The 16,106-nt window shown below is 31.2% G+C and overlaps 1 protein-coding gene across 1 annotated transcript in view; it reads left to right on the top strand.

Moving 5' to 3' along the window:
- Positions 1 to 16,106, top strand: part of LOC126739732 (Krueppel-like factor 6) — a 633,994-nt gene that overhangs the window by 19,536 nt on the left and 598,352 nt on the right. The window lies entirely within an intron of this gene.

Below are 16,106 nucleotides of genomic sequence, written 5' to 3'. Positions count from 1 at the left end.
CATATTTATATATTATAGCAGGATACTACTGTGGGTTACACTTTTTAATAATCCTAGATACGTAAATTTTGTTTTTGATGAGAACACTTATTTATCATAAAGTTACTTTCATACTCGTGACCTCTAGAAAGGAATAATACCAGCACTAAAATCCTAACTGCAAAGGCCGGTACTTGGTGGTCTTTTGACCCTGAATATAACTGCAAAGTTTGAAATCACTGCTCAATGCAATTATATTAACAATATAAAAATGTGGCAGTAACATGTTTTAAACTTAAGAACATATAAAATGAGATATCTACTAAATTTTCAAAAGAGTGATATTTTGTTATAAGTAGCTCTCGATAGATTTTTTTTTGTAATTGAAGTTTGTGTATACCCATATAGTTCTCTATTATCTTGAAAATAATGGAAAATGGGCGAATATTTTGAGTACAAAAGAAAACATAATTTTCTCAATATTATCCAAATATGCAGTCATATGCAGGGTGTTCAATTTAAAAAAAAAAGTTGGTTTCCATGGTACTAATTTACTGAACAATTTTGAATAAGGGCATCAATTTTCTTTATAGAATTACTGAACCGAGAACTGAACAAAAAACTATAAAAATATCTCTCTGTTATTTTACAGGTATGCTCCAACATAAATCGCTACTATGTGATGTGGCATTAGTGACGCCGTAACTTGTTTGCAAATGAAAACTGAAAGGTAAATTCCGGATTTCCCTCATCGTTGGAGAAGTTAAAAGTATTTTTAATAAAGCGGCGTTTATATCTTCTGTTGTCAACGCATCATCATCGCTGTATGTCGCTTAACATAAACCTATTTTATCTTCTCCGTTTTTTTTTCTATTTAGTAAAATTTCTCCTATTTAGTAAAATTTCGATTGTACATTGCCGATTCTGGCACAGAGAATATAATAGGAAAATATCAAATAACTTAATTTAAAATATTAGTCAAATAGAAGTTTATTAAAGCCATGGAACCAAAGAAAGTACAAAAGTATTTGAGATTTTTGTGACAAACCAAACGGATTAAACACAGGAAAATTTGTTGACGAGCTATCACAATTTATTTTTATAATGACAAACCAAAATTAGACTTAGACGGAGAGATTTATTTAACGCAAATAATATATCTGCTGGACCTGTGCTAAGCTAATAAACAAAGAGATATCGATCAAAATGATCATATCATTTAGCTAAACTTTTTACGAGGGAACGACAGTGATTATGCTGGTTATTCCGTTATTAAAGCCATCAAAATCCAATTGGTTTATAAATGTTACCGCGACATTTTCATCTTTCAGCGTTAGTGCAATTAAATATGCCATGCAGTTCTACGCCAAGCGCTTTTTGGTACATATTTTTCCGATTTAAGCCATTATCATCATTAAAAATAGGGAAAAGGCTTTGTTACTTAAAGGAATTAAAAAAAAAACTGCCGGTATTCTGGGAACTATGTTTTTCTTTTACGTGGTTTGAATAATTTTATTAGGTAAAAGTATGGTACGTCAGACTGAGATGATATAAGAATAAAAATGGAATGTCTACTTTTTCTGTATCATTTCTGAGGCTTTTCTGGCAACGTTTGACTAATTTCATTAAAAAACAGCTTAGTATCACCCTTTATAATACGCCAGACTGAGATGGCGATTTAAGAATGGAACTTGACTTCTCACTTTTTTCTATCATCGTTGCTGAATACTTCTATATATTACTCTCTGCATCTTAAAAAAAATGTTTTTTTACGTGTTTTTACTAATTTCAATGTAAAAATGTCATCTCAGTATCATTAATTGATACGCCAAAAGAATATACTTAGTCATTAAGCTGGGATGGTTTTAATGTAATTAATGCAGAACCTTACTAGAAATTGGTAACTGTTTCTTGACAAAACCGCATTCGTGATATATTATAATAGAAAAAAACTATTATTATTTATGTATATTGATATGACAAATAGCGTGCATGACTTTGTAGCAGTAAATTTTTTAAACCGATAACGTCTTAAAATGTCTCCCAGTTTATACACCAATATAGTTCAGATAAGATTAAAGGTGTATAATGATTAATCCAAGTACAAATACAATTTGTTGTCAAACGTATACGCTTATTTAATTATGATCTCATTCGGACCTAATCGCACTTACGTAACATGTTTAATTTATTATTGTTTGGTTAAATATGAAATATAAGTGTTGTGAAAAATGTAACAATAGGAATTTGTATTTGTTTTTATTTATAGTCTGCATTTGATGTTAAATTACTGTGTGATTTAAAATTTTCAATGGCTTTATTGTAACATTCATTACCTTTCAAATAGGCATCTTGAAAGTCAACTGAAGAAGTTCGACTACCTGAGGCTTAACAGCTGGCACCTCAATAAGAGGATTAGAAACATTCTATATAATGGTTGTTTACGTATCAGATTTTTGGTCATTATTAATTTAATACCCTTTGTAAATGGTGTTGTTTGGTTAATACTTCAAAAAGTACTTTGGATGTTGGCGCACCACAAAAGGTTTGGCCGTTACATTTTACATTTCAACCGGAGTGGTAGTTGATGACCGCTATTAAGCTTATCTCTGGTCAGACATTTCTTTGACTGCAGATGCACATTTACAAGTAATTTAGAGGATACTAAAAAGTTCAGATTTGTAGGTCAAGTTATTGCAACAAACTTATGGGTCACTTTATCATTTTTAACCTATGATATGTGGATTATATTCAGGATTATAATAATATAGTACAATCATGAAATATGATGCGAGACCATGTTGGGACGAGGCGATAATTGAACAATAAACAGACCATTATTCTCAATATGGATGACGCTATAATTAATTTGGATTTAGTATGGATAGTTTCGTCGAAAATTATGACAAATTTGGAGTTTGAGCACTTTAAGTGATTTACTTGTCTTAAAGTTTCATCGTTAATGATATTTATTGATGGTCAATGTAAAATATTAATTAATTTCAGGACTTTGAACTATTAAATGATATCCGTTACCTATCCTATATCCTTTGACGCATAGAACATTGAAATTTTCTATTTTAGTCCAGTTTGAAGTGATCGCATAGCAAATATATTAATTTTTTTTCAAGTTATTTATTGAATGTGTGTCAGCCCTTCCTTAATAAATCTTAAGTAACCCATGACACATAATATGCAATTTGCCTTAAACTTTACAATAATAAATTGTCTTTCTGCAAGATCCAATTTCTGACCAGTAGTGACTGCTTCCTTATCGGAGTTAGATGAATCTTGGTACTTTAACTTGTTCTTAGGCGCGAGCATATCTTAGCGCTTATTTAAGAAGAATGAGGTGAAAAAAGTGAAAAAGATTGGTAAATTAAATATATATAAGCATATGAAAAGAACACTTTTGGCAACTGCAATACTTCATCATCCTGTGTTAGCTCATTACAACTAACTGGATAAATTACGACCTTTTTAATTAGATGCCAACATTTTAACTATAGTGTTTCAAAATTAGAAATATTAGTACCTCTGGTAACTAGTGCATCTGAAAGTAGTTTTACAGCAGCTCCTATATCATCTAGTGCACCTTTACCATGCCCAGGCTCAGTATAGTTTTTCATGGTTTAATTTTTTGAAGATCTAGTGTGTTAAAATATGAAACATGTTTTTATTTCTGTATTGATTGGAAGGACTGTTTCTTTGAAAACTGAAATATTTTAAACAGAAAACTAGTTTTGTACGTCGGCAAATATCGAATGTAAATAGCGGCTAGTTACCGGACTTTGTAACATAACCTTGATTTTGTAACTTAGACTTAGATTGCTGACTTTGATAATAAAGAGTCATGGAATAAAGAATAAATTAAATCACGGCTAAAGAAAAAAACATGCATTTAAAATTGATATTCTGAACAGATGTGAGCCCTACTGATTTAAAAAGGAATTTGTCATTGAGAAGATGGTTTTAAAATACAGGTATAAGTCCTCCTCCGACTACTGCCATTACAACACAAATGAGTTAATTTGGGTTACAGGCAAGAGTTATTACAGACAATCAATCAAACAAACGTTTGAGAGCCAATGATTTCTCTATTTTTAAGGCTTGAAATATTTGGTTTTATATCCAGTATTTACAGAACGATGCGATTTAAAGATATTGTGCAAAACCAAGAAATTGCAATTTGATATTTGTTATTTGTTTTGAAAATCATATTTCCATCTATTTTCCAATCATTTTTTGAGAAATATGATACTGTTTCTTAGGTCAAACATTAAACAAGCACATGCATTCTGTAAACCTTTATCATTTTTTTTGTTAATTATATCAAGGCAAGGATAGTAAATGAAATTGCAACGGTTAAAAAATGAGAGAACTAGTGAGTCGGTTGACATTTTTCCAACTTTTAAATTTCAAATGTACCTTTGTGTAAAAAAATCTATAAAACGCCTTCTTTCTTAAATACTCCATGAATCATAATGAAAATCAACCCAAACACCCTTATTGCGAGCAAGGTTAGCAAAGTTCATGTGTGGTATTACCAGTTCAACTTTATTTTCATTTATATACCATTGAATTCGATTTTTTAATTGAATCAGAGAACGCTGCAACTAAAGGAGGGTATGATCCAGAAGTATGACTGATCAAAGAGCCTGACTCTTGTAATCAAAACAACCTTTACTAATTAAAAAGCACGAAACCTGTTACGTGTCCTTGATATGACTACTGTAAGCCACCAAAATGAGCTGATTGTACTTCTTGAGTGTATTTACATTGATAGTTCGTGAAAAAATCCATCTGAATCGATGAAAAATTTGTAGATAGTAACTATGTACCTTTTTCCTCTCGATTTTTTTCCTGGACTATTGCGATAATTGCTGATTTGGATCGTACTCGTAAATATTCGATATATTGTCAAAATGTTTGCAATCTTTACATATTCGCAATAAGCAGTCATGTGTCAGGAGGAATGCATTGATAATTTAAGAATATTTGATCAACGTAAAAATAACTAAGGTATACCAAAATAGCTAAAGTTAACTTGCAGAAATACACTACCGCTCAAAAGTATTTTGCCCACATATGACTGTTTTAAAGTTATAACTAAAAATAATAAACCTATCAGTTATTCTTATGAAACGGTTTATTTATAACAAAATGAATATAAACAATACATTTTTCAATTAATTAAATTTAAGAAAATCAAAATTTGGATTCATCTACATGTCCGCCTCGTTTTTTATAACAGCTTCACAGAGTTTCGGTAGTCTTCTAATTAATTTGTCCAAAGTTTCCTAAGGTATCTTGTGCCACTCTTCTTGGATGATCCTCCACAAGTCTTCTTTTGATGTGGGGCATAATTTTCGCACTTGTCTATTCAGTTCATCCCACAGTAATTTGATAGGATTGAGGTCCGGTGATTGTGGGGGCCATACCATAACTTTCAGAAGATGTTGCCTTTGTAATTGACCTAAATATTGCTTGCACAATTTTGACGTGTGCTTGGGGTCATTGTCATGTTGAAAGATGAAGTTTTCCACAATTATTCGAGTACCAGAAGGAAGTACATTGTCACTTAAAATTGTTTTGTAACCCTCTTTTCGAAGAATTCCCTCTATCCTAATTAGATCGCCCACTGCAGATCCTCCGAAACAACCCCACACCATCACCGAACCACCACCGTACAGTTCTCAGCGGCCCTTTCATTGGCATAACGACGAACAAAAACTCGCCTCTTCGTTCCAAAAACCTCGAATTTCGACTCGTCACTCCTCCAGTCATCAATGGTCCATTCTTTGTGTGATTGGGCCCACTCAAGCCTTTTCTTCTTATTAACATCCTGTAGTAGCGGTTTTGATACAGCTAAACGTCCTTTAAGACCAGCATTATAAAGTCGCGGTTTTACTGTCGAAACACTGACCGCTTTTTTACGCTCCTTGTTGATTTTTGCTGTGATTTCAGGGGCGGTAAGGCGTTTATTGCGTTTGCTTGTAATATAATATTAATTAATAATATAATATTTAAATCCTCCTTTGAACTTGTTGCCTTTGGCCTTCCCGATCGAGGTTTGTTGCGAGGTAGTCCCTTCTCTGGTGAATTTCCTAACATGATAATCGATAGTCCGCCTTGGAATTCCCAAATCCGTCGAAATTTGACGGTTAGTCTTTCCAGCCTTATGAAGTCCAATGATAATACCTTTTGTTTTTACCGATAACTCTTTTGTTTTAGCCATTTTAAAGAATGTTGAAAAACCAGCAAAGAAACGGTGACAATCGTCAATAAGCAAGCGAAATTATTTACCAATGTTATACAAAATCAATTCTTGAAGACTAAACACCTTTAAATGTTTCAAATTTCATCGGAAACGAGCTGTAAACAAGATTAGTTTTTTAGAAGAAGTGCATATTTTTACTACATTGTTTGTTATTTGCAAGACTATTTTTTAATACTCAGTGTTTTTCAATGAACCATAGTTGATATGTATGCTGTTTAAGCATATATGCAATTTACAAAAGAGATACAATCTAAATATAGGTATAAAGATAAGATTTTTGTATCTAATTTAAAATATTTAAAAGAATACATGGTGGGCAAATACTTTTGAGCGGTAGTGTACATCTAGTAACTGAAAATTCTTATGTGCTTTTACAGATAAGTAGGATCCTTCAGACTTCAGCAGCTTTTAGCAGAACAGTTTTCTGTAAACTGAGTAGATGATGTTTTTCTGGGATCTCTTTAACGATTGAATGTGTAAAAGAAAATGGGTCATGTTGCTCTTATTACCACCGGGATAATTCTTGTCTTCATGTTCCATATTCCCCCAATTTCTAGCAGTAGATTTTTTAGATTTTAGCCTTTCTCAGTGATATTTAAAACCTGAAGGGACGAAAACATCTGTTATCAAGCACTGCTTTTTTACTTTGTTTTTCATAACGAGGTCTGTTTTAATGGCCTTGAGGGATCGATCAGTTTGTATTTTCAAATTCAAATGTCAAATTCAAATTTTCTTACTATACAATACATCTTGTTTACAAATTGAAGGTTAAATCGCTACCTAAAACTCATTTATACAATATACTAACACGATGGATTTTAAAAATCTGTGTGTGTTGGTTATCTAGGTATTTTAGTTAATTTCTTCTGATATTTAAAGTTACATCTTATGTTATAAATAATATTTGTACTTGTTTGTATTGAACATGTAAATATTATAAATTGGCAATCAAAACATACCCACAAGACGAAACAGTCGAAAAAATCAAGCAAAAGCTACTTTCCAATATCCACTGATCTATTTTGTGTTTGACAACCTTAAATGGTTTATTCCTAATGAAGTCAGGCAACACATTGTAAACCGTAGGACCAGTGTAACTAATATGCCTCTGAGTTGCAGAATTTCTGGAGAATGTCAATTTTAGATTTTGCTAGTATGCTAAGCATTACGAGTATGCTTCATACAACTGGGTCGAGTTTATGGTTGTACCATTTGCTGTCACCTATCTCTGTTAATTTTTCAGTTTTTTAATAACTAGCATTTTCTTTTGGGTAATATTCAATTGGGGCAATTAAAATGAAGTTTGCTAATTCTGCCTATAAACTCAAACGTATTCTCAATATCTTATTTTTGCTATAAATATTTTCGTTACGAAACACGTAATATTATTTTTTGTGGGAAACAACCCATCATCATTCGTGATTGATCGTTACATTTTTCAAAAAGGTTTTCAATTTATTTATTTTATTGGAAGCTAATTTATATGCTCAAGAAGTGAGTTGCTATATGGTAAGAACATAATACCAAGATTGGAATAAATGAATAGGGACTGGAGTCAAAGTTACTACTAGCACTAACAGAAGAAGGCCAACATCGCTATGGCGATTAGAAGCTGGAATACCTACACATATTTTTACTACATAATTTTTATATTAGTTTTCTTTTAATAAGTAAATTTTCAAATAAGAACGTTTTATTGTCATAAAGTGTGCCGCATATACAAAATGATAGAACTACATTAAAGACTGCACAAAACGGTTGTAAAATAAAATAAATTCTCCTTTTCTGTGTTATAGGTTAAGAATCTTCTTAGCGTTTTTAGCAATTAGTTAATCTTACTTAGTTTGCTACTTAATTTTTTAAATTTTTGTTATACTAATTCTTTGGAGCTTCTTAGCCTCTTGTACCATTAAACTTATTCCTTAAATCAAGAAATATATAATTTTTAGGGCGGCAAATTGGTAAATGCCTTCTATAAAATATATCAAATATAGATCAAAATGTAGGTTACATTATGTAATTTTATTTGTTTTTAATATAAACAATTACAAGCAAAGGTCAATAGACTCGTCAGATACAGTTAATGTCCCGCATTAAAATGTGCGGAACCCGACACCTTTAAGCCTTAACGGGTCAGTGGTACATGGCTGCAAGACCCCGTTTTTTTTTACACATTCACTCGAGAAGACTTAGGAAGCAATTATGAAAAAAAGGGGGACAAAACAACCCCTTTACTTGCACAAAAGCGAACCTTATTCATTATTTACGTATAATAGCACCTGTTTTTCGAATACAGTCGCGATGGTGTTTTGTTACAACAGTCAGGTGTTTAACTTTTCACAAAGGTCACAATAACAATGGAATTTAAAAATTTAAAACAGAAAAGAATTCTAGGTGGCCAGTAATATTCAAACAGGTTAACATTTAATACTGAACGAATGAAAAAAACTGAAAATTAAATTGAGGAATATATATTTAAGATTTAAGTTAGTTATAAAGGTAGATTAATCTTGATGAGAGCAAAATACTTATTAAATAAATTTTTGTATCAATTTAAAAATGTAAATAATTTCATGTGATGAAAGCGAAGAGCTTCTTGGCAGTAGACGGGACGCATTGAATAACGTAGACATAAATAGTAAATAAATTATTATATAGCAGGGAAATGACAAATAATAAGTTATTGAGAAAACGTAAGCTGATAAGAAAATTTCAAAGTTTTATCTCACTGAGCTCGCTAGATTGCTTAAATGGCTATTTACAGAAATTCCTCCATAAAATATCGATCAGATACAGTCAACGTAATGAAACAGAAATATCTAATTTCAGCAATTTTTTTTTTAAGTAAGTCCGTGATTTTTGCTATAAAAAACACTACTGTCAAATATTTTTGCTCAAAAATTGCTACTCTATCTAAATGTGGCTGTTGCTCCGGGTTCGGTGTTTCCTGGTCCGAATTTGTTCATTTGAGTATTTATTTTGTATGCAAAGCCTTAAATATAAACTATATTAAGATTAAGACATTCCTTCGAAATAGATTATTAAAAATAATTGTAGAAATACTAAGTAACCTTTTTAAAATAACACACATGCATTTTGCCACGAAAGTGTTCTAATGAAGTCACTGGTGCTGTCAGCTGATGCAAATCTTTAACGAAACGAATTTAAAAACCTAAATGACGTAAGGCAAACAATTAAATTAAGTGACTCATACTTTTATAATGCATATTTTATGTATAAATAAACCAATAGATTGTTGACGTATTTTATTACTTCTCGGAATATTTAATAAAATCAGGTATGATTAAATTTGATAAAATTAATGAAAAAAGGTTTTAAGTTGTCGGTGAATAAGACAAATATTGATTACACTACAGAAACGTTATAGTCTGCCTATCAATATATCTTCATTAATTCATGACTTTAGAAAGTCAATATACAACAATATACCGAAACGAGTCCGTGTAGCATAGTGTACACTCCGAATTTACAATTGATATTTATTTTAAAAGTTGTCGACATTCTTCGTCGGAACTGGTTGCGAAATAATTACTATGTATTCGTTTTATACGTTATAAACTGTTGTGGGCTTATTTATTTACCGCCTGCTGGCGTATTAGTATTTTACTTCCATCAAAGAAAGTTGCATTTGGTAATTTTCCCTTATGGTGTCTAGACGATAAATAGAAGCATATAATAAAGTTACATAGATATGTTATTTGATATGGAGATTGATTTAGCCGTAATTGTTTTTACCAAAAATTTACTTAGAATTAAACCCTTCAAAATTCCTATTTTTTTGAAAATAACTTATATAATGGCTATATACACAAATAAATAGAAGGATGGTACATAAATATCACCTGTTGCTTGGTGAGTAATTAAAGATCCAGGAAAACTGTACCTAAAAATTAAAATTTCCAAATTCTTTATTTTACAGATTTGTAGATGATTGTATCATTGCTGTACCAAAAGAACAAAATGTAATCTTAAACAGCTACAGTACGCCCTGGAATTAATAGGATAAAATAAATTCTCAATTTAACCTTATCCATTTTTCTTCATTTTTCTTCTAAAAATTAATTGGCCTGTAGATTGTCGAATATAATTGTTAAGAGTACATAAATTAACAAAAAAGAAAAGCCAAAGAAATTCCAATAAAATGGGTTAATAATTTTGGTCAATTTTTTAACCCAAAATAATAATAAACAAATAAAAATTTTGATAAAATCCCTTGAAAGGTGATACGTCGGTCAGACAAGTCACTACGCAAAAAAAGACAAATACGATAAAAAAAGAAGAAAACTACTACTAAATTAAAAAATATAACATTATAAATTTCGACGGATAGTAAGTAGTAAAGGTCAAGAGTTGGCAATTTATGTATTACTTGATTACGCCAAAGTTTTTGATCTTATTAATCACTCTTTTTTTATATCAAAATTCAAGTATTATGGTTTTAGTGAATCAGCATTTTTATTAGTATATTTATGTAAGATAAAACAGCAAAAAATATTTTAAACCCGACATCTAGCAGCTTTAATATCCTATCTGAATTATTCCAGGTGTTTTTGCTTTATCCGTTATTCTTTATTTTTATGGATTATTCCATATACTAATCCTTATGTATAAATATAGTAGACATATGACAAAAGGCCAAGTAGGATTATTTTAAAAGAAACATGGCTCAAATATAAAAATATCATTGACACAAAGTTGAATTGGGCTTTTCTTGGCATTAGCAATCCCCAAATTTTCGAGGAGATCCAACTTTCTACCCTTAGCGAAAACTGTATTTTTTACACTCATTAACTAGTACTAATGGACAACCTTATTTTTTAATATACACAGAAATCGACAAGACGTACTTTGTAGACGTTGCAGTTTCTGCTGGGTTATTTTATCAAGACGAGTCTTAAAAGTTAAAATATGTTTGTTAGCAAATAGCACCTCTTCAAGACACTAATATGTCCTTGGAATTTTAAAAAAGAATCAATAGTTAAACCTAGAATCTTGACGCTCTTAGCAAAAGCCAAGCGGTTATTATCAAATTGAACGTATATATTTTTTTCAATGTTAGAACGACGATTTTAATTGGCAAAAAGTAATACCTCAGTCTTATTGGCATTAATATTAAGATTGTTTTATTTTGAGTAGCGCAAGATTAAGTTTAGGTCTCTATTTGTACTTTCAGAAGCCTGTCCTATGTCATCTGGATCAAAATAATGAATTAAGTGAGCATCGTCAGCGTACTGGTATACCTCAGAGTTCTTTACCACTAAAAGAAGATCCGAAGTATATAGCAAGAATAAAAGAGGTCCCAGAATCGATCGTTGAGGAACTCCAGAAATTATGTGTTGCGAATCGGATTAAAAAAAGAAAGAACAACTTCATTGCAACCATAAAACTTTAACTTGGCGACTCATGACCACTCTTGACACTCGAAGTCATGATCGATTACATCGAAAATCTTTGAATAATCGTAGGCAACGAAAATCACGGCCAGTTTTTTATCGAGAGCCCTTATTATGTTGTCAGTGATATTCAAGAGGATGGTAGCTGTACTGAATCCTTCTCTAAAGCCAGTTATTCACAAAATTCGCAAACCTGCATCGTCAGGAAGAGTTTTAATGCTTCTGTTTCGGTTTCTTTTTTTGGCGTTTTAAAAAATAATTTTGCTGTATTATGGGTGGATTAAGATTTATATTTAAGGAAACATTTATTAGAAAATAACTTTTTAATAGGAATATTGACTTCTCCAGCCACTGCTTCAATTTCCATAAAATGTAATAAATTGGTAATTATTTCTTGACTTTGACGGATTAATAATTAATTTTTTATTTTACTGAAAAAAACACACTTAATGATCTTGATTATAATACTCGAAGGGTTTTACCACTGCACACCCAAATTTCATCGGCCACTTGGATATGGTTGAGTTGTAAGTGTATTTAGTTTTTTTTTCTCGAAAACTAAGCAAGATAGAAAAAAATAAAGGGAGAAAAAAGGTATACTTTTGATTAATTTATCCAAAGAGAAGAAAATCCACAAGTCAGTAGCGTGTATTTTTCTAGTCAAAAGTATTGGTATAAGGATCGCTCGCGATGCCACTGAATTTAAAAAATTAATTAAACTAGGACTGGACCGCATCAAGACTTTACTGGTAAAAATGACACCGCCAAATTACAACAAAATTAGATGAAGGATATTTAAGATATTCACAACAAATATTTTTTTTTTTTTAATTTAAGTCTACTTCCTGTATTTCGTAAACGAAGACGTTGCGGACATATTTTTACTTGAACTTTTTGTCTTAAAAATACTCAAAAAATCGCCTGTCAAATATATTGTACATATTTAATTAACACCCTGTATAGAGTGACCTAACTGTTGTCTTTTTTTTAGCTGCATAATGTTCATAGTAACTGTTCCTAATTGTGTTATTATATTTATATAAAACTATTACCATTAAAAAGAAAACCGATGGAGATCATAAAAATGCTATACAAAATCAGTGATTATCAAGGATCTTTAAAAAAAAACTGTACAATCAAAATAAGTAACTTTTACAAAAAGTCTGCCACCAAGAGTCTCAAACTCTTTTATTAATTTTTTTCAAACAAATTAAAATTGCCAAACCAAAATTGCTTCTAATCCACCCTTTATATACAACCCTTAAAAAGTTAACTTCATTAAATCAAAAACTTCCCTCAGAAGATTTCCGCCGTGGATAACCATTAAAAGGACTCTAAATGTTAATTGATTGCTTAGTACCCTAATATAATTTAAAACTTTCAAATCGAATCCAGTCCCTTACATAAATCGGCTGCAACCATAAGAAATTTTATAGGCAATTTCGCAAAATTGGATACGAAACCATGACGGAAAAGAATATTCTGTATGAATCGATATTGTTGTCCCTTCGTCAATAAAATTTTCACCATGCCATTATATTAGATTTCGGACCCGAGCGAAAGAAAATGTCGGTGTGTTGTTCCCTCTGCGACTTCCCCCCTCGTTCCCGGTTTCCCTCGAATGTGGCCATTCAGCTTGGAATTGAACTCTGCGACACGCATGTTGGCTACGTTGCCAAGTGTTACAGTCGAGAAATCGGGATAGATTGATCCCTTTTCCTGGCATGCTGTTTTGATGATAATCTGCTAGAGATGATTCAGCTCGGCGATATCTTTTGATGTTATTTTTTTATTGGTTTATATATCAGTTTTATTATTTTGCTGTAAGTATCTATCTGTAGCCAGAAATTTAGCGAAACTGTATAGTTACAACAAATATGCGTGACTGTCCTGTGATAAATATTGCAAGTCATTTAGGCATTTCTATTACTTCAGAATCTGTTTCTTACAGGGCTATAGAAATATACCCACAATTTTTTTTCCCAATAGTGGCTGCTTTTTTATCGAATTGTGAACTTGTAAAAGAGTAGATAAAATTTTTCTTAATATTGCTGGATGTACTAACTCTTGAATCAGTGTTTTAATTTGTTGGCTCTGTAGCCGAGTGCTTAGTCTTGTTATTGGTTGAATAAATGCGAACGCTCATGATTAATATAAAGCTTGTTGACTGGTTGAAGTGTATTTAAATGATTTACCATTGTATTTACTTAAGGCAAATTATACCGAAGCTCTTTCATGCATTTCTAGAAGTAGTAATCGGATAAAACATAATTGGAATCTTTAATAGTAATGGAATAGTTATTAATCATATTAAGTCATACATCAGTGCTAACAACTGGAATAACTAATTAAGTCTCGGAGTTTATAAATGAAGGTTTAAATGTAGTAAAGCCTCTTTACAAGCTTATCTTATAAATGTATGCAAATATTCGTCACAGACGGAATCATTGGCTTAATACATTATTTTTGTTGGTCATAAAACGTTATAAATAGTTCTGTGGAGTCATAGATGATCTAAAAATATGCTAATTTTTATAGTTTAGCTAATATTAATTTTGTTTTGTTTAAAATTCTCCTAATTTTTTTTGTGGGTAAATATATAAATAAAACAATGAATATTTTTTATTATGGTAAGAAACAACATTGATAAAGCTCACAATGCTATATTAAAAGAGAAAAAAAATTGAATAAAAGGCAAAAAAAAAGAGTAATAAAATTACACTTAATTGAAGGTAATTAAAATTGACAGCTACATAGTTGGCCGGATGAAACGTCTCTGTACCTTTTTGATTTCTTTGCTGTGACTGTAGCAGGTTGATTATTAGACTCTTGTCGTATAATCAAGATGCGATTTTACAAGAGTGGTATAAAGTCGTATAGTCGTTCCTATACTAAAATCTTGGCTGTTTTGTATCATAAAGCCAAGTCCTTTAAATGCCTTATTAATTATGTATAATTGTAGTAACATAGCACCCTCAATCTTTAACCTCATCAAATTTTTCCAAAAGTTCCAAATTGTTAACATAATAATCCCTAACAATTACACTGAACTTTCGAGAGAAAAAAACGACACAACACTTTCCACAATATACATGTCAGACAAGGCATTACCAACTTTTACTTTTTGGCTTTTATTAATAAGTGTAAAGCCATTTGCATCAGTTATCTACCAAAGAAGCCTGATAAGTCCAGTTTTCGCACCAAAATGCCATGGTCAATCTTGTCGAATGCCTTTGCACAATCCGTATAGATTACATCAAGCTGTTGCTTCTTTAAAATTGCGTGTGACATAGAATTAATTTTTATAGGTGCTTAATTATGCTAATATATCAATATTATCACACACATATCAATGTTTAAAATTGATTTATGTAGGTACTTAATTATGCTTTTTGAAAGTTAAAAAAAATCCGGTGATATCCGAAAAAATACGGAAATTAAAAAAATAATTTTTCTACTAACGTGCATAAAGTACTCACTTTACACACTTCCCAGGGCTTATAAAGTTTCACCGTTTACGCACTAGTGTCTAAAAAAGTCCAATATTTACATTAAGGACTTTTGTTTAATTTAACACGAAATCTAAAACGGACTTTTATTCATGACATTGTATTTCAACGAAAAAAAACTGACCTGCTACCTTCGTCTTTTGTTCATTAATGTCCTGTCCAATTGTGTCCTTAGGAATACTTTCAGTAGTCACGTTTTCACGTCAATAAAAGTAAGTCCATGTCAAACGAGGGCGCTTCTCAATACGAATTTTCGATTTGATATTGAACTCTGCGTTTTTACAGGGGATGTTTTCTTCATAGAAACTTGTTCAACATGTTTATGTCTAATTGCATGTTTTGAAGTGGCAAAAGTTGTTCACGGATATCCATCCATTTGTTGGTTAATTCCTGTTGTATGGCATCGATGGTTTTAAGTCTGTCGATTATTGTTGTCATCTACAAACAAAGTTCTCATCAAACAAAATAGTAATGAAAAGTAGAAGGGTGGGTTAAACTACCTGAGAATCAACACCTTTCTTCCAATTAATGATGCACCCATTGAAAAAGTTATATCTCTCAGTGATAATATGCTTTTCTAAAGTTTCTTTAATTTTCTTCAGTAGGGCTGAATTTGCGTTGAAGTGAGTTAATTCAGAAAAACTTCTTCTTAAATTGACAATTTCGTTTTGGATTTTTTGTTTTTCTAATATCACGCGCCGATCTGCAAGAAAAGCGAAAAAACGAACGTTACCATTTGTAAAGTGGTCACTTTTCACAAAAAATCAATGCTTAATCACGACTAAGAGTAGATCTTTGATGTCACTTGTCAAAAATATTCAAGTAGTAGTGCGAATTTAAGGACTCTTCTGGTATCCTTGTTATAATAATAACCAATTAGCTGATTTTTATTATTAGTAAAAGATTTAACCAACTGTAGAATTG

Source organism: Anthonomus grandis, chromosome 8, assembly GCF_022605725.1.
Source record: "Anthonomus grandis grandis chromosome 8, icAntGran1.3, whole genome shotgun sequence".
NCBI lineage: Eukaryota > Metazoa > Arthropoda > Insecta > Coleoptera > Curculionidae > Anthonomus > Anthonomus grandis.
This window is presented reverse-complemented; position numbering and strand designations above follow the sequence as displayed.